Source organism: Simochromis diagramma, unplaced genomic scaffold (genome assembly GCF_900408965.1).
Source record: "Simochromis diagramma unplaced genomic scaffold, fSimDia1.1 OVJJ01000107.1, whole genome shotgun sequence".
In the NCBI taxonomy this organism is placed as follows: Eukaryota; Metazoa; Chordata; class Actinopteri; order Cichliformes; family Cichlidae; genus Simochromis; species Simochromis diagramma.
In genome coordinates, this window is record NW_024387209.1 from 4,233,708 (window position 1) to 4,255,567 (window position 21,860).

Genomic DNA, 21,860 nt, shown 5'->3' on the forward strand with positions numbered 1-21,860 from the left:
GTGATTGTTTTGGTCGCCTATAAGTTGCATGTGTCTGTGAAGGTTCTCAGTCATCCAGGTCATTGTAGTCAAAGGAGCTTGCAAAGAAAAGCATCTGGACTTCTTTGCTTGAAGACGTTTCACCTCTCATCCGAGAAGCTTCTTCAGTTCTAAAATCCCTCTGTGGGGGGATACTCCCACTAGGTTTAAATCTGGGACTCCCCACCATTTGACCTTAGAACTGAAGAAGCTTCTTGGATGAGAGGTGAAACGTCTTCAAGCAACTTAAAGAAGTCCAGACGCTTTTCTTTGCAAGCTCCTTTGACTATAAGTTGCATGGAAGACACAGACATGTCTCCAAACACTTGCTAACTAGTCGTCAACTGATAGTGAAACTCAATGTAAACCAGAAATGGAGACCATTCACCATCAAAATAAAAGTCTTTTCAATTTTTACTTTGAAGGCAAACACCAAGAGAGTAGGATGTGAATGTTTGCAGACAAATCGCAATCACTCCAACCAGTAGCAGCAGATGGCCGCCCAACCCTGAGCCTGGTTCTGCTGGAGATTTCTTCCTGTTGAAATGGAGTTTTTCCTTCCCACTGTTGCCAAAGTGCTTGCTCATAGGGAGTCATATGATTGTTGGGTTTTTCTCTTTATGTATTATTGTAGGCTCTACCTTACAACATTAAGTGCCTGGAGGTGACTGTTGTTTTGATTTGGCACTGTATAAATAAAATAAATTGAATTGAATCTGAATACACATTTTTCACTACACAAGGCTGCAAAAGGATCCCTGACCAGTCTCTAAACTCCTGCGACTGAAACCTTAATTTTTCACAGCCGATCTGAGACAAACACCAATTAGCACACAGTGAGTGCACTTGTAGAGGAACCAACACTAAGATTTCAGCATCTCTGCTTAGGTAGCTTTGAAGGTGTTTTTCAGGTGTATGTGTGCTTTGAGTTTTAGCCACACCTCAGCTTCACTTTACCTAAAAGGGAAGGCAGAAAAAAACAGCAAATGCAAGCTGAACACTCTGCTCAACAAATAGTCGAACAACTCTTTCTATTGCCCCAAAAACACATAGCCTATGTGGAGGCTGTATGAGTGACAAATGAGGGTTGTTTCGAGGCCGTTATTAAAAACAAAACAAAACAAAAACTTTTTGAACAAACTTTCAGAAAAAGAGGCCTCGAGCAAAACATTTGTCCAGCTTCTTTTTTTTTTTCTCACGTGTCATTGCAATGTTATTTGCCAGTGTACCAGGAAGTAGATCTTAGCTTACAAAAAGCTGATTTGTGAGCGAAATTAGTTTTAAAAAAATGCCTGGTGTTTATTCAAATAATGGCTTCCACCACTTAATCACACCTGCGTTCATCTGAATGAAAACATTCATTTAGGAATTAAAAGTGTCTCTTGTGTAATCACTTTAATTGGTTTCTGAAGCAATTAAACAAACATAATAAGAATCAACGGTGAAAGTTAGGGGCTTTTCATGAGAAAGCTTTTTACATGGTTATCCTTTGATTTCTCCCAGTTTAGATGTAATTAGTTATTATAGTAAATGTCATGGAGAAAGCCAGATCATCTAAATGAGTCACGATAATTACTTAATTATTACTGTAAATCTTGCACCGGTAATGTATTAATTCCTTTTTGCATTAATGCAGCAGGTTCAGTTAGACCTGCGTAGCTTTATTCATTCAGCCCTCCTGGCTTATAGCTGAATAGATGCGTTTCCATACCGTGATATAATAACTAGTGGCTTGTTTAAGAGAAGCTAAGTAACTGTCAAAGGAGCAAAGAAACCTGGAGCAGAATGGGAAGTATAGTGCTTAAAGAATGCCGTGAATGGCAGGTGGTCAGGAGGCCAACTCTGCATTCCCAGACTAATTCTTCTTTTTGTTCTCCTCCTCTTGTGTTTTCTCTCTCTTTTGTTTCGACTTGATACAGCTCCAAGGCGGAGAGGAGTTCATCGACTTGGACAGCTCGATAGCAGGCGTCGCTTCCAGAGCTCCTGCTCTCAAATTGCCTGTAATTTCATTTTTGTGTTTAAATATGTGTTTCTTGTCAGGTATGTGGCGGCAAGAAGAAAAACAGGCACACAGACAGCTCTGACAAGCAATTACACCACAGCTTGTTTGGGAGGCAGATTGGGATGAGCTCTAGTCTGCTGGCAGGGCAGAGGATTCAATACTCCAGAGGAGAAAATGGCCATAGGGAGAACAGTGGTGAGGAAACCACGAGCACAGCCCTGGCTTTTATTTTATTCTAATTCCCTTTGTTGACTGAACATAGCCGGAGTTGTGGGAGGAGATTGTCTGGGAAAGGGCAAGCAAATAAGCCCTCAGCAGGACGCCTCAATTGGTAGTTCGACTAAACTTCACATAAAATTATATTTCAAAAGGTTTTGTCAATAGTATATTTTGGTGAGAAACGCACAGCGGCCTTGTGGTAACAGATAGATTCAAATTGTAGATCTAAAGAGTTATGATTATTTTATTTTATTGTTTTGTTTACTAGTTTCTGTGTCTGTCCGTGTACCTGCTTTCATACTGGAGGTTTTATAGTTTTCCAGTTTTCAGGAAATTTACATAATGACTGAGGAGTCAAGTTGTCTTTGGGTGAATATAAACCCACTGGACACTTCATTAGGTACGACTTACTAGTAGATGGTTTGTCTCTATTTTGCCTTAAGAGCTACTTTAATTCTTCATGGCACAGATTCAACAGAGTGCTGGAAACACTCTTTAGAGATTTTGGTCTATGTTGACATGATAGCGTCACACAGTTGCTGCATGTTTGTCGGCTGCACATCCATAATGAGAATCTCCTGTTCCACCACATCCCAAAGGTGCTGTGGAGACTATCTGAGTACAGCAAACACGTTGTTATGTTTGAGAAACTGGTTTGAGATGATCTGAGCTTTTATCAGAACATAGTACACTTTGGTCACAAAGGGATGGACATGATCAGCAACAACACACAGGTAAGCTTTGTTGGGATGGATCCAGGCTAAATAAATACTCATCTGAACAGGCAATGTTATTCCAGTCTTCAGTTTTAGTGAACCCTTGTGAACTATAGCCTCATTTCCTGTTCTTGGCTGACAGGAGTGGCACCAGGTGTGGTCTTCTGCTGCTGTAGCCCATCTGCTTCAAGGTGTGACATGTTTTCTATTCAGAGATGCTCTTCTGCATACCTTAGTTGTAAAGAGTGGTTATTTTATTTACTGTTCATATCATCTCAAAGCAATCTAGCCATTCTCCTCTGAAGGCATTTTGTCCAAGAGGATATTTTCTTTATTTTGGATAATTTTCTGTAAAATTTGGAGATGGTTGTGCGGGAAAATCCCAGCAGATCAGCAGGTTCTGAATAAACTCAGATCAGCTCCTCTGGCACCAACAATGCTGCTTTGTCACTTTAAAAAAGTCACATAAATCTTCTTTCTTCCGCATTCTGACGCTCGCTTTGAATTTAAGCTAGGCGTCTTAACCATGTCTACATGCCTAAGTGTGTTGAGTTGCTTCTATGTGATCGGTTGATTTGATTTACACCAACCTGACTCGAAATTCTTGGCTTCTTGGTTGCATTTAGTGACAAATGGCGATAATGGTGAAAAACACTGACAATCATTTTTTTTAATAGTCTTATCTACCTTGACCACTTTGGTGTGAGTTGAGATGTTGCTTTCTCTTGAACATAATGTAACTACGTGACACTCTCTTTATGCAAATATTCAGAAATAATGTTTCTTTCTTTAAATAATTACAGTTACTCAAAAAAGCAGATTTCTCCTTGGAACTTGTTTTTTTTTCCTTCAGTCATATCACTCTGCAGAAGAAAACATTGTGTTTATGACAAACAAGAGGTCTACTGTAGCTGCAAACTCTGATTGTTTGGCAGATGTAGGCAGTGAAAAGAAAATAATTCCTCGATGAAACTGCTGGGTCGTGATATCTGGAAGAAACATCGCTGCTGAGTTTTTCAGATTTTTTTTTATTTAGTGCTTTGAGCTCCTCGAGACAAGAGTAAATCAAATCATCATATTCAAGAGAAGGTAGACATCTGAGCAGCCAAAACAGTCAAACTGAAACATCCACTCACATAAACATGAAACTGTCCCTAACAGAAACGTACGCTTCAGTTCTTTAAACCTGCTAGCACTAACACTGCTGGAGTTTTAGACAGGACTTAGGATTTTACTGGATGTGATGATTAATCGATGACTTTGCTGGAATCTGATATTTTTAGCATATGCCAGCTGGCAGAAATGTCTGCTGTACACAGTCTTACAAAGTGCAGGCTATGTTTAAATTGGACACATCAGTGGTGTTCAATAACGAGAAAAAAAACCCTGCATCCATTAATTTTCTTTACCATTAAAAAAACAAACCTGAGGGCGGTTTCTCCTTAGGTCAGCTTTATGGCATGGCGTCTCGCCAAGGCTACAGCCTTCACAGCCATTCTGTCATCAAAGCTTGTATCACTTTAGTGAACTGTAGGGGTGTGGCAGAGGGTGCTGACAGTGGTCATATCTGATGCACAACCTTCCCATTGTGCACACATATGTGGATGTCAGAGCCAGTGACCAGTGGAGGTGGCATGTGACAGATGGGCAGGGCAGCTCAACTGTCCTCGGTCGTGAACCAGGAAGTCTCACCCTCAGAGGGAGTCCCAGGGCAATGTGCAGTGGCTCTGTGGGAAAGAGTACAGTTAGTCCATTCTCAGATGTTCCATTAACTTGATTAATGGCCTAATTACTGCCAGTAAACACCGCCAGGAGATAAAAAGCAGGAAAGGGGAGGAAGGTTGGGGAAGTAGAACCAAGCTGGCTCATGGTCAATCAATTACGGTTGTTCTTTTGTTCCTAAAGAACACAAAACAAACTTAGACAGCTTTTTAAACCTTTTTTTACCCGGGTTTTTTTCACTGAGAGTAGTGCTGCACCAAGTAACATCCTCATGGGATGAAAACTGGAGCCAGTATGCCTAAACCTGCAGTTCCTCTAGTGGCCACCTGAGGTTGGCTACTAAAACAGCTAAAATGCTCTTTAGTGAACTTTTATTAACAACCTATCGAAGAAGCCTGTACATAAAATGTAAAAGAAAAAAAATGTATGGTCCCATTCGAACATATTTAATCAAATGCTTGATTGGAAGTAAGCGGTTGTGACAGGGTTGATATTTTAGGGAGCAGAACCACTTTATGAAACGTAAGAGCTGGGGAACAGCCACCCAGCGATAGGATATTTTAAATGTTCGACTTTGAGGTCTGGCAGACACTTACAGCCGCTTTAATCAATTAAACCACCAAACGGCAGATGGTAAAGAGTTTGAAGCTAACTAACCAGTGAATAAATTAGAACATTTGGCAACTACACTGGCAGATATTTACCCCGCAAGTCGGTAGACACAAATGTCAATATTGCGGAGTGTTTAAATGGGAGGTGTTCCTGCGTGGGGTACAGGTGTAGATTCGTATGAAGACCTTGTGAAAATTGGAACTATTGATTTTTTTAAAAATGTATTTATTTATGTAAAAGTTTGCCGCAAGAGACAACATTTACAGTGTTGGTTTTAAAAGCTTTAAAAGACTAGAAGGCCTGTTCATGCAAAAAGATTCAAATCGTCTTTGCATGTATAATCATCACTGGGAAACAAAACCTTGTTCTTGTTTTTCTGTCTCTCTGAAAATAGTATCTGGCAGGAAAACAAATACCTCCAACAAATGTTTTGGAGTAGCGTGTCTGGTGCCCCCTCTGCCATCCCCGTTCGCCGTGTGGGCGGCTCGCTTCAGCCTCTCTTCCATCTCCCTTCGTCTTCTTCCACAGATGTGGGTTGAGAGTGTTGCAAGGCCTTTGCTCTCTCATAGAGAGAACCAAGGAAGCGAGCCTTCATCCTCCTCCACACTAGTCTGAAACGCAGCCAAGTTCAGCGAGGCAGCCGCGACCCACCCCATGCAGCACTTACAAGCAGTTCAGAGGCTGCATCCTGCTCCGTGACGTGGAACAGAAGTGTGGGCTTCTCTGGTAGTCGGCAAAATAAGGTGTTGAAATGAGTGGAATTGATTATGTGATTTATGTATTTATGTAAAAACAAGAACTAGTGCTATGATCAATGTGTGGGCAATATACGTGAAAAATTCATTGACTTTGCAGGAGCTACGTCCAATTACTGCGTTGTATATATTTTTCCATAACGTGTGCAAAATCTTTGCAAGGTGTCTCTTTTATTTATGATGTTAATGATTGTAATGTAAAGAGTGTTCCTAATGACTGAACTTCTTTACTAAGTTTTCAATTCTTTAAGTCCATAAATCATTGAGTTGTTACTCTGGGCTTCATTTTGAATGTTGTGAGGGGGATTCACTGTTACTTCCCTCCAAACTGAGATCTTTGGTTCTTTCTCAGTAACATGCGTATAAAATGGGACTCTTTTATATTGTTTTCATTGATTCTGTCATGGCAACCTTGTAACAGAGCCCTGCTTCATAATTGGATTGCTACATGGGACACAATAAGCTTCAGTTCCTCCAGCTAAAGCTGGTGAGAGACGGCACAAGGTGGAAATGCTTGTAGGGTTTTGATGCAAAGCTGCTTTGAAATGTGTAACAAAAATCACATTTCACAGAAGATGCTGTAACATACTGTTGTAATATTCCCATAAAAGGGTTTGAAATGAAAAGAAGCATTACAGTAAACGAAAAAAAAGTTGATCTGTGTACTCATTTCATGAGGGCTTGTACCTTGTGCCTCAAACAGGGAGTAGACTTAATAATTATATGATTAGAGTTTAATGATGAAGGATAACTCCTATTTTCTTGTATATATCCTCGGGCGTGTTCGACTCTGTGTTATTGAGGAATGCTAAATGCTCTCCTTTCACTGGTTTCGAGTTTTACAGTAATTGGGCGAGAGTCAGAACATGCCTTGAAAGGCTTACCAGAACAAGAAAATGACTGTCAGAGACATAAAACTGGATAATAAGGACACCATCCTGTCAATCCAGAGTGTTTTCATTTTAGTTTTAATGATGGACTCTGTCAGTGGGTTGTCACAGTTTCAGTGGGACCACATCTATTTGTTTTGAGAATTTTCTTTGAGTCATGCGGCACAACAGCAACAGACAGGTCTGCTTCAGTTTAAGCTGTGGTTTGGCAATAACTCTCAAACAAAATGACACAGCCGTGAAAATAAGTGTTCTTGCTGGCTGCCATGTATCCTCCATACAAGAAAATATTAGAATTTCAGTGTTTAGTGAGTTAATTCTTCACTGAAAAATCAGCTTTTTATTTATCAGCAAATGTGTTTTTTATACTCCACTTTGTTTTCAGGCCATTTTTGTAATTTGGAGGGAGTTTTATCAACTACTAGCTTAGCTAGCTACTAGCTTAGCATTAGACTGTATATAAGGTTAGTGTCTTTTTTCATGGTGTAACTAATGGCTTCTGTTTATTTCTGTCTGCATTCATTTATCAATAAATTAAATGATTAAAATAGAATAAACAAAAATTAAAAGTTATATATCTGTTTGTATGTATGTATTTTATTTATTTGTTATTGCACTTTCAATCACTGGTTTTCCTTGCAATAAAACATTTCTATTGGGCAGGCCAGGCAGCACTGCTTGCCCAGTGATTGGGCCCAGTTGATTCCATTGCCTGTTTACATCAACATGATCGCTGTCTCAGGGCAGCAGTTGCCTATTTGGTGGGTTAAAGGGACATTTTAATACCAGTGGATCCTGAAAATTATGCTATACTATACTATTTATAATGTTTTCATTTACTCTGTTTGTTAAATCTGAGTTCAGCTTTCAGTGCTGTAAGGGAGACTGGGCATAGTTGTAACATTTTTGACATTTCTGTCTGTAAATTGAAGCTCTTTTAAGGTAGTGGATTCAAAATGTAATGCAAAGTATTTACATGTCTCTGCTATTAAATAGTGCAGCTATTTTCTCTGCAGCACAATTACCCATTGCATGGTATGGCGTGAAATGTTACAATTAACCCCATAGTCTGGGTTAGTTGTAACATATCCTGGGGTAAAATGTAACACATTGAAATAAGGGTACTAACAAAACATTAACATGTAATCTTTGTTTATTCAACACATGAATGCACTTAGAGCCATGTATGTAGCTGTGTGTGTGTGTGACAGAATGCAGAAATCTAACTTTTGAACATATTCCACCCCCCAAAAAAGACAAATTATGGAATTTTCTGCAACTGAATATTTCATTAATTTTGGTTGGTCTTCCTTGAGTTTGGCCTCATTGGCTCAGTGGGCATTATAACCTACAACTCTTGCACCAATTTTGAACATAACAATGAAGCTGAAAAAATGTAGTTGTTCACCAGCATCGCAATTCCATTACTTTTTATCATGGCTTACCTTGGTGTGGTTTGCAAAGTGCTTCAGAAAGATGAGGAAATCTGTTTCTTGCACCCATCCTGATTTATTTCCACTACCAGTACTTCCTACTGGTCCATCTCTGACACAGTGGTCTGCATAATGTATGTGTGGGAACACAAACAGTGGAGGAATTGTGTTGCCAATGGCATTAACCACATATACAAATGCGACCAGTGAACCTCTCTCTGCTGATGTCGTTGCCCCAACTTGTTTAATATAAGTTAAAGTAATAGTGTGGTTAGTTGTAACATCTGCATTATTGTTACAACTAACCCAGACTGTTGCTGTTACAACTGACCCAGACTCCTATAGCCATGAACTAGCTAACATTACAGCCAACGGCTAAAATACTAGCACTAAAGACCTACACAGAATATATCCCCATAGACATACAAATAACATAATTTAAGTTTGATGAGTTTAACTGCAAAGCAGATAATGCTATTACAAATTGAAATAAAGTAGAAAAACTTTTTCATGTTAAATTGTCTGTGTTTGACAAAATGTGCTGATTTTTCACATGTGATAGCAGAACTGAATTGGGCATGCACAGGATGAGTCACATCATTTGAAACTTAGCCCTGATTGGAGAAATTGGAAGTGTTACAACTGACCCACGTTACAACTATCCCCGGTCTCCCTACATCAGATGATCTTATTAAATAAATGACACCAGGTGGTGGATGTGTTTGAAGCAGCATCAGACTGGTTTAAATCTCATCTCACAAACATCTCCCTGCCTCTTGGACAGATAATTGTCTTTTTATTAAAAAAAAAAAAAAAAAAAAAACCTCGCCATTTGTATGCAGATGAGATCCAGCTGTCCCACTTTCTCAAACTTAATGAGCTTTTCAAAAACCTGTTTGACTGTGTTCTCAAAGTTCCTCTACAAAATCTAGCCTCTTTGGGATTATTCTGGACAGTTCCCTGTCTTTAGACTGTCACGAATGCTCAAGTTTTTATATTATTAACAGATTCTCTGTTTCCACCAATTTTAAGTTTGTTCAACCTTTAATGTGGTAAGGCCCCCGTTATATCCTGGATCTTTTATTGACCGATACTTCCAACTGGTCCTTTTGGTCTTCCGAGCAGAGAGTCTTGCTCACTCACTCTTCAATTAAAAGCACATACATTTAATGACCTGGATGATCTTAAAGTAGTCTGAATTATGTACAGTGCAAGACTTCATACACCAAACCCAAATATGCAAAATTTGTTTCAAGTTAGACAAAGAAACCATCCACTGAGCGGAAACTTTGAGAAGTTTAATAAACCACCTGCAACAACTAATAGTGAATATTACAGTAATACACTCAAGAGAGTAACAATGTGGAATAACTACACAGTGGAAATGAAAACCAGTTTATCATTGCTTAATTTCACACAACTATATAAAAATTGTAAAAAATGAACATGAGGATGATTTGACTCGGTAAATATTTAGTTTGCGTTTTTTGTTCATTTTTACATGAAGGGTTAGGTCTTAAACTTCTACTCTTTGGGACAAAAAAACATTGATTTACACATGAGTTTGTGCATGTTTGGTAGCATCCTCATTGATGTATTTTGCTTTTGTGTTTTATTTTATTTTAAATAAACTTCCTAACAACTTAGCTGATGCCCCACACTGGTTTTTAAAACATGAAGAGATCGGGCTCAGCTAAAGACAAATATTCAGACAGGCGTTTGGTAATTATGTGTCTGGGTAACTTTGTGTATCTGTTTTATTGGTTTGCACTTTGTGACTTTGTCTGTGGAAGGTGCTTTATAAATGAACTTTACTTGTCTTCCTTAGCATACCTGTGTCGCTTTAATAAAGCAGGGCAAGCTGAGACATCTGCAGTTTTGGGGTTGTTTACACGTGCATTATGGATACACCTGTGGTGTTTTGTTCTTCAGATTTATTTTAGACATTTAACCTTTATTTGATGGGTTTGTAGGGAGAAGACAGTGTGTCAAAAGACAGGGTCTTCCCTGCAATGGTCTTCAGCATGTGAAATGCTTGCTCAACCAGGTGAGCTGTAACAGCGCCCTGAACCCTTGTTAGGGCGCTGGTCTGATGGGAGACTGACGGAACACCAGTGAGCTCGAAAAGCTGCTCCTGGCTCTGGTTTCACTTCTTTCAGATCAGTTACAGTCTGCGTTATTGTGCATATAAAAATTAAATCCAACCATGTTTCACCACGTGAATGCTTTTAATATGTAATGACAACATAACCCTGAAACAAAAGCTGACGCATGCATCCTGTGAAAGCAATGCCAGAAACTCTTTAAAATGAAAATATACTTAAAACTCTAACACATAATAAATATGCTCAAGCAAATGGACTGGTACTTAATGTATATAGTGCTTTTCTGCAAGCTTCATCCACGCCGGTACCACGCAGGATTTCACCGAGCTCCTCAGAGCAACCCATCCTTTCACAAATGTTTGCAGGACCAGCCTGCACGCCTAGTTTCTTGGTTTTATACACCTGTGGCCATGAAAGTGACTGGAATGCCTGAATTCAATAATTAGGATGGGTCAGTGAACACTTTTGGTAATTAACTCCTAATTTAACCCTGCTGACCACTGTTGTCTGAATAGATTAATGAAAATAAGTTAGCTCATCCTAACGCAGACTAATGCTTGTTTTAATATAATTAAGAGTCTCTTTATATCTGTCATTTAAAGGAGAAGAAAAAAATTAAAAATGTCACCGAGTTATACGTCTAACAACAGAAGAATAATGAAGATTCCTTGTTCAAAAGATGAAGAATTACCACAAACAAATCAGTGGGGTTAATGTGTATTTTTAAGTACTTTAAAAAAGCTGCACTTTTCTCCTGGAGGCTTTATAAACAGCAGACATGACAGGCTGAGTTATAACCGGTCTCTATAATTATTGCAAATCACTGGACGTCCACAGCTCATATCGATCCTCTGTAAAAAGAGGTGCAGCAGGAGCGACAGCTGTAATTTGTTATGAAAGTTTTCAGATGTCCTGGCTCCCTTGTGGTTATTGTGCAACTTAGTAACCATCACAGCCCACAGCCGCCCCCGAACGGATCTTTCATCGTGGTTCTCTTTTCTGTCCTGTTGCATTTGTGCAAAGAGAAATGGAGAGCCCAGCACCACAACAGATGGCAGCTCACACCCTCGCTGTCCCCTGAGCCCACTCAGCGACCAGTGCCATGCTGCCACTCTGGACGCAGGCACTGTGTGGCAGAATTCATTAGCAGGCTGGCATAAGGAGGTCCACGCTCGTCGGACGTGGGGCCCAACATTTCCTGTGTCACTTCCTTTTGAAAGGTTCTCTGTCAGTCACCCGAGTGCAAGGCCCCCTTCACCAGTGAACGATTATCACTTAGCCTTGTGGTGAAGATCCCTGAAAACGAGTCATTGATTCAGGAAATGAAACTACCTTGAGCTAAACTAACTGTGTGTAAACACACTTTGTCGCTGCACACCAAAACAAATCCATACGGAGCACACAGTCCTTCATGAGGGATTTTCAAACACCTCGCTTTGTCACAGCTCCTGGGTTGTAGTGGCGATAAATAGATTGAGGCAACCAATTCACAGTAGAAAAACCTTTGCCGGTGCGTTCTAACCTCGTTGCTGGCCACATCAGGCTCTTATGTTTGGCCTTTTTATTCAAATTACATTACAGTCCATTGGCCTTTTGGAGCAATCTCCAATTCAGAGTCTTGAATTGAAATGAAATAGAAACAGGCACTCCTGCAAAGGCACAGCTGCATCAGCACGGTAAGGTCATTGCGGCTCTTATGTTTTTCAAATCACTTCTCAATAGCTCTCTGAAAAAGACCGAGGATAACATCAAAACTGAAAGTCCAGGCCAATAAATGTTTAGTTCGGGGAGCAATTTTTGGAGGTTGCGGCAGTTCATTGTAATCACATTTGAAATATTCTCGATTCACTTTGTTGTTGCTGCTGCACAAAAGCCCGAACAGCCCCCGAATCGCTACGCGCTCAGAAGTAATATTTAGCCGTCTGTTCTGCTCCTACAGTTTTGCTTTCGGTCTGGGAGGAATCAAGGATGTTTTCTCATCTCCACATCTGGTATCATCTGCTGTTTTCATGTCCATCAGCTTTAACTGGCACCGGATGAGCACAGTTGGTCAGCGCTATTTTCATCCAGTCTGCCTGTTTATCTGTGTGTCTACTACAAGTTAGTCCCCAGAAAGGAGGAGAGGTTGCAGAGATGCTTCTCATTACACATTCTCCCTGAAGAACTCCACACTATGTTCACTGAAAACTCTGGCTCCCGAGACAGACTGGCTGACTCTCGCTCTCTTACAAATAAACATGACTCCTGGTTTTCCAAACCTGAGCTGAATCGCAAGAAGGGAGGAGATCTGAAAGTGAGAATACTGTAGCATACTGTAGTTGGGTGTTTTATGTAACCGCTTTGTCTCATTGCTGCAAATAACCAAGTCTTTAAACTGTCGCATGCTCCTGTAACTATTGGAAAACGTAGTTATTTTTTTGTTTGTTTTATTTCTAAAACAAGAAAAATTAATGAGGCACGATCAGATTTCTGACATAAGTCATCAATAGTCGTTACAGCAGCGATTCCAGCCTCCTGCATGACACAAGATCGGCTCGGGCTAAATTAATCAAATGCATCATGCCCAAATGGAAGATTTTCTTAAATTACTTCCTTCCCAACACGCCTCAGAATAAACAGCGATTCCCCCGTGCGCCTCTGTTTGACTCACAGTTAAATCTGTCCTGTCTGAATGTAATGCCATATGCATTATTGAGGAACAGTGTGGATCGTTTGGAAGATCAGGTCCAACAGCACCACCCTCTGATTATCCTGAGGGACTACAGAAGGTCCTTCAGCATTCATGATTACAAATCATGCATTTGGAATATGTATCATCTCTGAATACTAGCAAATACAAGCACATCAACAAGATTTATACTCTATATATATATATATATATATATATATATATATATATATATATATATATATATACATAATGTAGTGCGAATGGTGTTCAAATCCTTCCCAGCATCTGAGGCGCTTTGACAGCTTTCTGCAGGAGCAAGATGTGGAAAAAAAACAAAAAAACACAAATACACACAGAGTAAGCACTTTCACTAGTTTGTTTCCTTGCCTTGACAACTTCCACCAAGTCGCTGAGCTAATCTGACACTTGTCTCACTTGTCCACCTCTCCCATCAGCCGGTATTCTAAACTCTTCAAACCCGTCTCCCAAGAGCCCACGGACGTTCTGGGACCGGCTGAAAATCCCCAGCAACATCATGTCAAGAGTTCCTTTCCTCCCCATACGCGCTGCAGACAGAGATGCTGGCCCATGCACACTCACATCTACACACTCCTGTCTGTCACCGCTTACCACCGGGGTTGCCGCAGACATGCGCTGACATCACAATTAAACCGAGAACGCCCCGGCACTGCACGGTCATCCATCACACGCACCCACCGGTCCCAAACACACACACAGATCAGAGGGAGAGAGAGAGAGCAGTGGCAGGAGTGTCTTCCTGCATGCTAAGAGGGAGGTTTGCATCTCATGCTGGCAGCTCCACAAAGCATCTTGATTGGGGTGTGAAAATAAATTTTCAGCCTCAATCAGCCCACAATATGCTGCTCGTCTTAAGCGGATTTTCACCCCAAGATAAAAAAGAATAAAACGCTTCTCCATTTCTGGCTCCCCCCTTTGAGAGATCGGACGAGACCTTTTGATGCAGTTTTGATGACACGTATACGGTAATATTATCACTACCCTGCAGTTTTCCTGCTAATATCCTCCGAGTGAGCGCTCAGTCATGGCGCGGAGGTGAAGATAATCCCCTGAGTACCAAAGAAGATGCCCTCGCAGGAGCCCCTGGCACTCAGCAGACGGGCGGCCCCGTGATTCTGATCTCATCAAGCGAGCACGTCCGCCTCCATTAGTCTCTGGCATTGTGCTCGAAATTGCTCTGACTTGTCGGGTGATTACCTCAAATGAACAATTAGGCGGCTGGCTGTCACAATAACTTGCTAACCCGTCTGCGAATTGGCTCACCGCTTTTAACAGCTTCTGCTGCTGCTGCCATCAAGGTGCTCCAAATAAATGATCCATTCTGGAGGGGAAATGTCAGCTCATAGCCCTCATAATGAATTGGTGCGCAACATCTAGTCGCATATACTGTAATGGGATGATGAAGGAGATAATGCTGTTATTGGACAATGAATAAGTTCGCAGGGAGCTTCTTGAAGACATCAGTTTTTTAGTGGGTACGTTTCTGGTTAGTCATTTCAGGGCAGATTTGAATTATTAATTAGGGCTTCTGTGTGCATGTGCCACGCTGGTTTGTTGCTATTTAAGTGAATGCAAAATGCAGGGGTGAACAAATGCATTGACCTTCATGGCGGCACTGCCTGAACGGCTCCATTTGCAGGAGTCAAGAGAGCTTCACTGATCTCACTGTGGAGAGAGTGAGCCACAGATACTGTCTTTTTCCATTCCCTCCAACCTCCACCTCTTCAGAACCAGCAGCCCACTGTGCATACATTGCAGCTCAATTGCCGACAGGTCAGGGAGTCAGTTGTGATGCGATTGTAGCCCTAAGCCTCTTGCCTCAAGCAAAAATAGGGTGCAGTTACAACAGTTACAAAGATCTTGCCAGTCACTGCTTTGTAATTCCACACCGTCATTCATATATATATATATATATATATATATATATAGATAGATAGATAGATAGATAGATAGAGAGAGAGACAGTTATTTTTGAACTTGGGGTCTTCGTTTCATTTTGTATTTTACAACAAATAGTAGAGGATCGTTTCCCAGGTGGGGACGAATCCCAACATAACTCACTGTCTATCGGTCTGGTTGATCTGATATCCTCGTGTTGGTGTTGTTCCCAGATCATCATACTAAATGTTGTTCCAGGATCAACATTGCAAGTGACCAATCAGAATGTTGTGACGTCATACTTTTGCGACTTCGGGAAAAACCGGCGTAAAACAAAAAACTGTACTTAAGCTGCGTGAAACCGCCTCTGTCCGCCGATCAACGGACCCTAACCCTAACCATAACCCTTTAATAAACAGTAAGCAGAATTGATATTGTCCTTGCAACATTGGAATTTCATAAATGCACGAATGGCTTGGCGCGCAAAAGAATAACGTCACAACAATGTGATTGGTCACTTGCAATGTTGAACCTGGAACAACATTTTCATGATGGTCTGGGAACAACACCAACACGAGGATATCAGATCATCCCTATCGGTCTATCAGTGTGCTGGCAACATGCACTAATTCAAAACATGCTGAACCTTGCTTCAAGGGGAGCCAGTGAACGAAGCCTGTGGCAATGGGCTGTTTGATGAGTACAGATGAGTGAAAACATTCTGAGTGACCCTGCCTCATATACAGCTGGTCTTCACTGTTCACTAAACCGGCCTCGACCAGCAGAGGCACTGACACTGTGAATGCAAACAATTTAACTTTTTCTATAGTGTTTTTTCTTATAATTTACTCACTTTATAATCAAGGAACTGACCCCACAGCCCATTGTTCATTCAGTGGGCTGGTTTCAGTCATTATGCAAATGTACTGTTTATAAGGTTGGAAACCTGCAGTCAGCTGAGACTGAAGAGGTCACTTGGATGAGTGACGAAACGTTTCTCCCACTGAAAATGCTACGTCCAGATGAACAGAATCAACCCTTTTGGACTCACTTTATTAACTTATGTGTGGCACAGTGGTGCAGCATTTAGCACTGTACTTTATGTCCTGTGATAGACTGGAGAAATATCCAGGATGTACACTGCTTTTTGCCCCATGACAGATGGGATAAGCTTCAGCCCCACCTTGCAATCCTGAGTTAGACAACCATAAGAACATGGATGGATAGATGGATAAGAAAGACCTCTGTGATGGAAAATGCAAAACACTTCACATCGTTAATTCAGTTGTGCTCACTTCATTTATGTCTTGTTTGCGCTGTGAGGCTGTGTAATGTTATTGTCGGTGTTTGTGAGGCCAAGAACAGTGTAAAGGTTTAGTTATCAACAGGCCACCATGACTCAGACTCCTGTACCAATTAGTAGCTCCTGTCAGTGTTTTTGTTCCCGGCTATTGTTCAAATGTTAATAAACCCAGTGTTCGTGTAACAGTGCGGTGTATGGGGCACAGGGATGCAACAGTGAGATCACTGTTTCTTAACACGTAACAGAAATATTGTGTAGGTGGACTCTTTGTGGAAAAACAACAAAAAAGAAATCTAGACCCTTTATGAAGGCATTTGTTCTTTAGTTATATTCATCCAAAAATTTGCTTAACTAACCTCTCCTGCTTCTGTGTACTATAATAAAATTCCTTACGTACTGCACACTCTAACAAGGTAGTTGATTTGGAGGTCAACGGAAGTAAAAATCCCATTTATATTCACCACAGGGGTTTTGATTATGAGCCATAATATTGTAAGCCTCAAAAGCAGAGTCACGAGGAGGTACGACAGTGAAACAGTGGTATGTACTTCTGTAGAAAAGTCTGTATAAAAACCTTGTTTTAAGAAAATAATGTGATTTACTGGCAATGCTGTGGAACGGAACCACTTTACCCACCAGGACCACAGATTTTTGTTTTGTTTTGTTTTGTTTTTGTAGCGAACGTTGACTTTTTAACTATATAAGTGCTTTACTAAACACATGAGGGAACTTAGCTGGTAACAAATTCAAATGATTAATACTCCACACTTATATTGAGGCTGAAGCTTGCAGCTTGGGGGCCCCCAGTGTCTGTGGGGGCTCTATACATCTGGATAATCAATACATTGTGGTTTTGTAGACACGTGACGGTAAGGTTGATGGAAAAATTATTGGTAAAGCACCTGTGGAGAAAAGTGGAGTGTATGGTTACTGTAGAGCTCTATAACTTACCCTCTTAAGTTGACGTCTTTCAAGTTATGCCAACTTGTTGAATTTTACACTGCACCAAACCTATGAAGTTTCCTTATTCTATCGGCATTAGCAGCAGATTCTTTATTTCCTAGAAGCTGTAGTCATCATAATTTGTATTTGTAATGACACAAGATGGAAGAAATCATTAACTGTCCGAGAGACAAATTAACTGTGTGCTCCAAATCTTCCAAATCTCTGAATATTCTGCAAGACTTGTGCTAGACGTCACTATATTGATTAAAGGACAAAAAAAATAAAAAATTAAAATTAAAATTAAAATGGATGTCTTTCAAAAATAAGTAAGTAAGTAAAATTTATTTATTAAGTGCTTTTCACAGACAAACAGTCACAAAGCGCTGTACACAAATATTAAAATAAACAATACAATCAAAAGACATTATACACAATGTAAAAGATCAAATGTAAATAATGTAAAAAATATAAAATATGTAGATCAACAAAAGGCTTGTTTGAACAGAAACGTTTTCAACTGCTTTTTAAAAGAGTCAAGCAAACGTAATTGTAGTGGTAAACTGTTCCACAGCCTTGGTGCAACAGACTGAAAGACTCTGTCCCCATGTACAGCCATGGTCAGTGTAATTTAAGACCAACAACAGTAACAACATATAGAAAGGTTAAAAAAACCAACTCTACTTACTGTCATCAGTCACTGTTACAAAAGAAATTAGAATTATTATGCTTTGATAAGAATAGTGTCAACACAATCTTATTAAACACTCTAATATTAGAAACATTCAAAACTGGCATGTGAACTGAAAAAGTGAAATACAGCAAATCGTGCGCTCGGAAGTTCACAGAGATGTAGATGTTCAAAAATGATCTGCGTAACCTCACAACTCCCGCTAATGACAGCTACAGCGGCACCACCACTGAGGCGTGCTCCCAAATTGACTCCTAAATGAAGATTTCAGTGTAGTTGCTTGGCTACAGAGAGGTTCAACGCAACAAGAACAAACAGGCATTTTCAATTGTGACCTTTCATGTGCACCACTGTTAGAAGATAAACAGCCTTTTAAAAACAAAATCCAGAAGAACTACAAAACATTTGATGGTTCAAGGTTTCACCTGTACAAATTTGTTGCTTTTGTTGTACTTATGTTCTTCTAAATAAGGGTTTTGTAGTGATGGGGATATTTAAAGGTGTTGGGGAAAGTGTAGTGGCTGCTAAATGTCCTCGGTACACTCCTGCCACAGGACACTGACACCTCTTATTGATGTTTCTGCTAATACTTTATTTTTGTGTATTTGTTTCATTTGTAATTGTGTGAAAAGAAACTTTCTCATTGAGTTTTTCATGACACTGTTTCAGACACATCCTAAAATAAACCTTGGTGCAATAACCCAAAGATCTTTTGTTCTGACACCAAAATGACTTTATGTTTTTCAGAAAGAAGTCTTAGCTCTACTTTTTTATTTTATTTTAAAATACATCAAACTATTTCCAAATAAAAATCTACCACAATAAAGTAAAATAAATGGTGGATCTAAGTTTCGGGGCAAGGATACAGCATAAAACCAAAGTATGAGGACATTAATTTGTCATCTGGTGTGATATGTATAATTCTAGGGTGATTTATAGTCATGACGACTCAGGTTATTTGTCTTTTACATTTCCCTTTTCATCACAAGTGCAACACAGGATCACTATTCGTCACTGTGTTGCCCATCGCTCTCCCCAATCCTCCAGCTCTGAACTGGGAGAAAATCTGGTCTGCACCGATTTTCCAGCCACGGTGGGAAAGTCATCAGAAGCCTCAGCCATTGGTTCCGGACACATCTGAATGAGGCGTAGACATCCACTAGAAATGTAATCTCTATGTGTGTGCAGCTATGTGAGTATGTCTGTTTCTACCTCTCAGCCAACTCGAGGAGAGCCCCCGCAAGGAAATCCTGCATCAGTTCAGACCAGATTACCGATCAGAGTGTGACCAATGTCAGAAAGCCGAGAGCATAGTAATGCGGCCTAATGGTGAGACAAGCCCGGGACTCTTTAATGGTAATGAATACACAATGGCGGCCCAAGGCAGGATGAGAGGGAGGGTTGGGTTGAGGGAGTCGTGACCAGACTTGAGAGGAGGGAGAGATAACCACACTGTGTGGGAAAGGAGAAGAAGGTGTAATATTTATTGTGTAGTTCAGGGGAGCTGACAAAATAACAGAAACATGTAACCAATCCCAAGCTTACTGTTTGTTTTTTACCTCTGTATTTCGACCACAGCATATTGCAAATCAAACAATAAAAACTTCATTACCCTCTCCAAATCTGGCATGTTATTTTACCTGTTAACAAGCAGCAGTGGATGTCCCAGATGTTGCAAACCTGTGCTGCGGAGGCAGACGTTTTTACAAAACCACAGTTGTTTGAGTGGAAAACCAAAAATGTCAGATGTGTGAAGATATTTTCTGGATATTTTTGTAGGAAATGATAATATTTCTGTTTGATGAGCAATGCAGCCATAGAAGCATTAGGTGTTAAGCATTGGGTTGAACACATAGCACGATCCGATATCGTTGCATTGCTGTACTTCCTAGATCAACAAAACTAATGTGGGTCTAGGTTCAAGTGACCAGTCACGTTGTAATGATGTCATAGTTTTACAACATGGAAACACTATGAAGCCACACAACAAACCCTAACCCCAACACCTTAACTCTAATTACAGCCCTGTAACCCTAACTCTATCCATGATCACATCCTAACCCCCAACTCTAACCCTGACCCCACACGCCCCCTTTTTTCCTGAGTGGACATCAGCAGGTTTTTCTCAAAGCTATGACACCACAGGAACGTGATTGGTCAGATGCAGTGTTGATACAGGAACAACACAAACAACACAACACAAACACGAGGATATCAGATAGACCTTAACATATATATTACATACTGTAGCTTCAGTGAAGCGTTGGAATCTAAATCGGAAGATTGTATCAATCAAACTGTGAGATAAGAGTGCATTGATACAAGCATTTAACAACCTACTGTAGCTAGTGAAGTACAAACATAAAGGGAGGCTGTTTGGCGGGAGGTGGAGCGGGTTAAAGGTCATCGTTTCACATATTTTTCACTTTTACAACTGCAGATTCAATGTTAAAGTCTGCCGTCTGCATTCTAATAAACCTTCAGTGCAGCTGCTGGTTTGCATACTCTCGGTGGTATTAAAATCAATTTGCATTGGCACGATACACTTTAAACAAAGAAATGAAAAGGACACAAATTTGGCTGTGAGCTCCTTCCATACTGTGTGCAAACAAACAGGAACCTGCTGCGCCCACCACAAAGATGCAAAAACAAACTCAAAGGCCTTGGAAAACAGAGTTTTACTTCAGAGCAGATATTTTGAAGGAGGAAACATTTACAGCAAAATGTAGTAACACCAAATGTTTCTGTTTTAGTGAAATTAACTATCCCAATTTCCCCAGAGAGATTCAATAGCATGACACAGCTGCAAGTGCATCTAAAGAATTTAGTGAACAAGTTCAGGAGTTTACAACAATAATGAATGTTCACCAAGATCTTCTCAGAGTACCAAAACATAAACTCAGTGTGCAGGAGCTTAGATTCAGGTAAGTCCTTCAACTTTCCCTCCGGGGCGAGCTTTCAGTTCCCAGATCCCAGCGTAGTTAGGTTTCCAACAGGGAGTTCTAGATAATGGGTCAGGCAGGTAGGTTTTCCATGCAGGCCAATGAGAAGACAGACAGGTAGGTGCTACAAGCAGATTAATACATAAGCAGATACATTTCAAAGTAGCAATGAGGCCTGGGCTGTAGTACCAGAGAAGAGCCGTGCCAGTGAGTGGGAATGGAAAACGGGTGCATCTGCTTGAATCCACGCCCACTGCTGGTAAGAGGTAAACACACACATGCACACAGCGATGCACACATGTACTACTTACAGAGAGACAGACAGAGTAATTAGAAGAGTAAAAAGATGGAATCCACACCTGGAGGACGGGGAGGCAATGACACGAGTGTATAAAAATGCCTCAGATTGTGTTTAAAATCTTAATTTGCTGAATGCACAAAGTAACAACAGCAATCTTTCTCTCAGGTGCAGAAGCAGAAAATGAAATTAAAATACTGAAGTGCCGCAGTACCTAATTATTACCTTGTAAATACCTAGTAAATACTAGGTACTTACTACGGAAGGAATCTACACAGAACTCAGAACCAAGTCTCAGTGAAACATAAGACCAGCGTCCAACACAAGCTACAATATTAGTTATATGCTAGTTTTTTGTTTGTACGTCTTATCTATCTCACAAAATACAGTGAAAAGGTTTAATTAAAGAAAAATAGATGCACAACTGGAATGTTATTCCTGGTATGGACACTACAGAATGGTTGTTACAATTATGAATTGTTTACCCTGGAAATGTATTTTCTTTTGGGAAATTTGGGAAATGTAATTATTTTCATGTACAGATAAATGTGATGTAAGTTTGAGCTCTGTGGACCTGGTGGCCCCCTCCAAAAACCAGATCGAAGATCATCTTTAAAACTTGCT